Genomic DNA, 6,331 nt, shown 5'->3' with positions numbered 1-6,331 from the left:
TCTTGGTTCAAAACACTGAGCAAAAAGGGGCCAGGGGGCAAGGAGGCCCAAAACAACCCTCCAAGGTTTGCGTTCAATCAATGGACGTCTCATCCATGGACGACGGGGACCAAGAGTCGATCCATACATTCCATGAGGACGAATAGTGGTGCAGGGCCTAGCACTCCATCGTTCCCTCCACAGCCGAGGGATATATCCATGGATATCCTTTCGATGCTCCACACCCTAGTGACAGAGATCCAGCAGAGGTTGCCCCCAGCAGCAGCGGTGTCACAGGCCCCTGACCAGCCGCCGCATAAGAAGAGAAAACATCATCTGACGCCTCCACATTAGCCTCCTCCACCAGCAGACCTGGATACGCACACTGGTACAGAGACGGCCGCGGAAACCGACGAAGATGAGGATTTCGTCCCGGCAGACAATGAATCGCCACACATGGACGCCCCTCAAAGTCTCTCCACCAGATGAAGTGGGATCATTCTCAGGAATTGTGGCACTGGGCCATTGGGCAGAGGATTCTCCTTGTCCCGCTTCACCTGGCAGACATCAAGAATACCATTGCAGACTCCCTCAGCAGGGATCTGCGTGCCTGCCATGAGTGGTAACTTTGTCAGGATCAGGTGGATCGTCTGTTCGTCAAATGGGGCACAGACACCCGATCTTTTTGCCACAGCGGCAATCTCCAAATGCCCAAGGATCTGCAAGCAGGTTCCACCAACCGAGGAGCTTGGTGGACGCATTCTCCTTCCTGTGGGAGGGTCTGTTTCTGTAGGCCTTTCCACCGTTTCCTTTCCTGCTGCATGTGATCAACACACTCCGACAGTGTCAGTGCAGGATGATATTCATCACTCGATGGCAGATTTTTGTATCTGGACCTACTCAGCCTGTCAGCGTCGCCTCCAGTCAAGTTGCCAGTGCTTCCGGATCTGCTCACCAGAGAGGGAGGCGCAATCCTTCATCACAACCTAGGATCCCTGAACCTGAAAGCATGGCGCCTGCAGCCTTAAGAGTTTGGGGGTTATCAGCTGCCAGCGGACTGCAGGGAGGTGCACACCAAAGCCAGGGCATCGTCTGCACTAAAGTGCTACGGCCATAAGTGGAAGCGTTTTTGTACATGGTGTCGCTAGTAGACGATTACCCAGTGGTAATCTCTCAGTAGAGGGTCACGGTCCCACAGATTCTTCCATACTTGCTTTCCTTGGCAAAAGCTGGCAATGCCCACATGTCCATCAAGGTGCACCTGTGGCCATCTCACGCTACACCAGATCCCCAGAATGACCCTCGCTGTGGTCCCACAGACTCATCAAGGAGTTTCTCAAGGGGCTTTTTTTGATCTTTCCCGCCAGTGAAGGTGCCTGCCCCGGCATGGGAATTCAATGTAGTCCTGACAAGACTTATGGGGGCACCCTTCGAACCTATGCATCAAGCCCCACTCAAGTTTCTCTCGGGGAAGACAGCATTCCTTGTGGGCATCACCTCAGTCAGACAAGTGGGTCAGATCCAGGCGCTGCCCTGCAAGCAGCCGTAACTGACTTTCCACAAATCGAGGGTGGTGCTGCGAACACACCCCTCTTTCATGCCGAAGGTTCAATCGGAATTCCACCTCAAGTAACCTTTGTTTTCTACCCGAAAACTGCATCACCAACGGAGAGGACACTGCATTTGCTGGATAGTTCGCGTGGCGAATGTTCTACGTGGCAGGCACAAAGAGTTTTAGGAAGACTTCTCAATTGTTTGTGAACTTTGGAGCTGTGAATAATGGGAAGGACTTGTCCAAGGCTTCCATCTCAAGATGGCTCTCCGGCTGCATCATGCACTGTCATTTGCTAGCTGACGGGCCTCTGCCGGGCCACTCGAGAGCCCGGTCCACCAGAGCAATAGCTGCGAAGACCGTGTTCCTTTCAGGTGTATTATGCCTGTTCGATATCTGAGAACTGCGACGTGGAGGTCCATGCATACCTTCACGAGGTTCTACTGCATTGACAGGGATTCCAGGGAGGAGTCCAGAGTCGGCGAGGCAGTGCTACCCAACCTGTTCGCTTGAGGCGAGTCTGTTCCAGTAGTAAGTGTCGATTACCTCTGTTGAGCCTTGCCACCTCCCGTGGTAATGTAATGCGAACCCTCCCCCCGGCCTCTCTGCAGCTCTTCTTAGTCATACTGCCACTTGACGTGCTTACCAAATCTGAAGATGGCTGCCAGAGGCGGGGCTCAGGGAGAAGACTGTCACTGTCACATGACCCAAAGGACAGCGATTGCTTTAGAGGTGAAATACAGTTTTGAACTCAAAGTGCACCTGTTTTCTTTTACTGAGTATTCCCAGCTTGATGACTAGTAATATTCATGAGCCTGTAAATCCATTGCCAGACCCCATGCTGGAAAACCCAGACTCACACAATATATTTCAAAGTGGAGTGAAAACAGGGACAGTTTATTACATTGCAACTGCAACACAATAAGAAGAGAAAAGCTAATAGCATATCTCCCTTTACCTTCCAGCACCAAAATAACCTCCACAACCCATTGCCCCCGAGACCCAGATTGTTATAGAATGCCCAGACACAGATACATGAAAAGGGATACCTACTATAATAAATAGAATAGCTGCCTTGTCAGCCCCTAGTAAGGGGCCTTGCTCCACTTTGGAGTCCTGCTAAGTCCTTCTTCTACTCTTACATTAGTCTGTTGTCAGCGTAGGTGTACAAGCTGCACCCATCAGCTGACCCAGAATATTCTAGCCCATACAGGCTGTGGTGCACACCACCTTTCTCAAATGCTGGTAGTTTTCCATCCATGAATGAAAAACTATGATACTTTATCGTCCAAGTGTCCCAATCATGAGCCACTCGAGGCACCCAGGCATCAAAAGGCAGAGTCAGCTGTTCTAATTCCAATCATCTTATGCAGCACATGCTCATTTACTAGAAAACCGCCAGTTCTAGAACTGAGGCTTCATAAGCCATATCACAGTGACCACAGAGACAGTTTTCTCAATGCTAATATGTATACTTCATAGTCTCAATTTTCAAATTCCAGGCTGAAAGGATATGTTTGTAAAAAGCAGTCAGAGGCACTAAGTTACATAACAAAGCAGACAATTTTCAATGGACGGTCACACGGGCAAAACTAAGGGTAAGTGAGTGAAACACAAAGTTACTTGAGTACATCACTATGGTCTTACTTTGCCTTAATTCCCTTGATTTCAGAAAAATATGCAGGAGCAGACTATGAAATATGGTTTCGTTTTTTGTATTCCTTTTTGTTCTCATTGTACACCAGCTATGACTTTAGAGTGGGTAAAGAAAAATAATAATATCGCAAATGGGTTACATATGGCAAGGGATTGAATATGGCTAACAGGCTATGGCTTGGTGGCATTTATCGATACTTGACAGTCTTATTATTTCCTTTATATGGTAGGTGGGCAGTGTCTCCATTATCCTTGTGTCAGCAGTGATATTTGTTCTTGTTATAAATTGCAGGGTTGATAATTCAGTGAGAAAAGCATTTGCCCTAGCCAGAGGGCTAGTCTGCTGTCCGCAGACTCTGGGAGGGCAAACTCAACCCTTCCTTCTGAGGACAATACATGGAGTACCATTTAATTGAGTAGTAACTACACCTGATTATACAAAAAATATGAAAAGGGTCGGTTTCACCTACACCTGTGCCTAAAGATTATATAAAGTGTCCAAAACACACCTTGTTTCGTTGATATAAAGTATATCTATTTCAAGGTCCAGGCCATAAAGGTCTGTTGGCACACATAAACAACAGTTATTCATTCTGAAACATCTTATGAAATGCAAAGTATTGTGAGATATACAATCTTGACAAAGAAAAATTCGGACTCACAAAAATAGAACCGTAATGAATTAAACATTCAAACCTACTGTTGTGTGAAGTCACAGCAGAAGTTACACCAGTTATTGCATAAATTAAACAAACCACATATAATATACAAATCGATACACTGTAGGCAATTTATCAATGCACTTATAAATTAGAGAATGTCTACACAAATGTGTTTCGGCCCTTATGGACTGTGGTGCTAGTCATTCTTGAATGGGCCTTCAGCAGGATGAGAGAAAGGGAAGCTGGATGGACAGCTCTGTGTGTGCTGCCTAAAGGATAAAACAAATGAGCAGGTGTCAGTACTTGGCATCACTGGGTAGGTGAATTTTAAAACAGCATAACTGTTGACTATTACGCTTCTAAATAGTTAATTATCTTACCGTGCCGGAGATAATAGTCCTGCATGGACTCGAAGAAGAAACAGGACCCGTGATAAATTGGGTAGCTTCTTGATTTCTTGTTGTGGAGTAGCCTGTGTGATGAAGGCAGGCGTTGGAATTACATCAATGTAGAAATCCCTGCTAGTGTTGTTAGCCGTGGAAAATCTAATTAGCTTACCTGTGTGGATGCCAGTTATTAATGTCTCCTCTTTGTGGGATTCACTGGGGCAGATCTGCTTGGGATAGTGGACTGCTGTAGAGCTGGAAAGATTGTGTTGGTCCAGTCTCTAAAAAATTAAAAGTGGAGAGGGTGCTAAGTGTCCGTGTCTCGGTGATGATGGACAAAGCACAAGCGGTAAAAATGTATGAGCAGAGGCATGCACCCATTACCTGTGATGTACTCTGTCAGGGGAACTGCTGCATCGCCGTGGCACAGATGACACTTTATTGCATTCGGGTTGTTGTGCTCGCTCGAATTGGCGTCTAATTCTTTGGTGAATATCAGATGTATATCTGTGAATAGAGAGTATTGTCTCACTTTGAAAAAATTCTAATCTCAACGTGTGCTGAAATGAAGCCTTGCATAGTTGGTGAGAATGGCCAAGTGAAGCCGCTTACCTTCACGTGTCAGCGTTTCCCGGGTGATCCAGCAACGAAACGTTGCCATGGTGCTCTGAATGTTTATAAAGGGCAGCCATGTTGGATTATGTGCGTGGCTGTTACTCACATGAATTCCAAATAATAGTGGATTACAAGTATAAATAGAGGATATTATTGTGAGTATGTCACAAAGTTGACCCATAGTTGTTGTCAATGAAACGGTTGCCATGGTAACCGTTGTTGTTGTGATATTGGTCTAAGGGAGCGTCATAACCAGTGCAGCAGTGGAAGAAACAAGTCCCATAGTGCTAAATGTGCTATCTCTCTCTCGTATAAGAGGCCACAAGAACGTGGCATGGTGATTCCGAAATGGAATACCAGTACTGGAAGTGGTGGTCATCTGTTCCAGAGTTCCGTATTGAGCTTGGGAGCAAGGCCTGAGGTGTATAGAGGCAACAAGCTGTATTGGATTCTGGTGGTTGTCTGGTCAGTCATCATGGTGTACATACAGTGTCCCTGGGGCTGTGTATATGGTGTTTTTTAATCATGGCAGTTGCTCAATGGGCAGACTCAGCAAAATCAACAAAAATGTCCCATTTGCATGTAACAGTGATGAATGCACAGAACAAGAAAGGCACTAGCGCAACATTGGACATACACATCCGGGACATTTGATCTGTGTGTACATCATCACGGGCGTACCTAAACGTGGCATTGTCTGAGTCTGAGGATCACAAAAAGCTTTTCTATTCAACTGCCATATTTAGGCCCTCCTTCACAGTGTTCAATCTATGTACCCATCTTTGTTCGAGTTGTATCAGGGTTTTATTGATGTCGCCCCCCTACTGTCGGTTTTAGTTTTTGTACAATGAACCATTCCAGGTCTGTGTCGTTGAGCTTCTTCTGTATATAATGTTCCACTAGGGGTTTGTCTGGTACCTTATTGCGGATGCATGAATGATGTTCCGAAATCCTCATCTTTACTGCTCTAATGGTCTTACCCACATACAGTAGGCCACATTGGCACTTGATCACATAGATCACGAGTTTGGAGTTGCAGTTTGTGTGTTCCAGTAGTTTCCACTTGATGTTTTTGTGCTCAAAGACTTGCGTTTGTGTGGTAAATTCACATGCTATGCAGTGTACGCATTTAAAATGGCCTTGTACCGGGGGGAGATTCCAGAGGGTGCTGTGGGTTCTTGAAAGGTGTGCACCAATGACTGTTTCAAGTTTGCTCTTCTTGAAAGCGAAACATGGTAATTTGTGGAGAGTACCAAGGTGCTTCACTAAATGCCAATGCTTCTTGTTTGTCTTCTGAATTAGACTACTCAGAGGGCTGAAAGTAGTCACACAGACTATGCGGGACATGTCGTCCTTGCTTTTGGTTTCCAGGCATATCTCTCGTGGGGTATTTGCCGCTCTCTTCTTGGCATCTTTAATGGCTTTCCTGGGGAAGCCTCTGTTTGCAAGCCTCTTCTTCAGGTCTGTGGCATGGGTGCAGA

The sequence above is a fragment of the Ambystoma mexicanum genome, chromosome 5p, assembly GCF_040938575.1.
Source record: "Ambystoma mexicanum isolate Mex_15411 chromosome 5p, UKY_AmexF1_1, whole genome shotgun sequence".
Classification (NCBI taxonomy): domain Eukaryota; kingdom Metazoa; phylum Chordata; class Amphibia; order Caudata; family Ambystomatidae; genus Ambystoma; species Ambystoma mexicanum.
Note: the sequence above shows the minus strand (reverse complement) of the source record.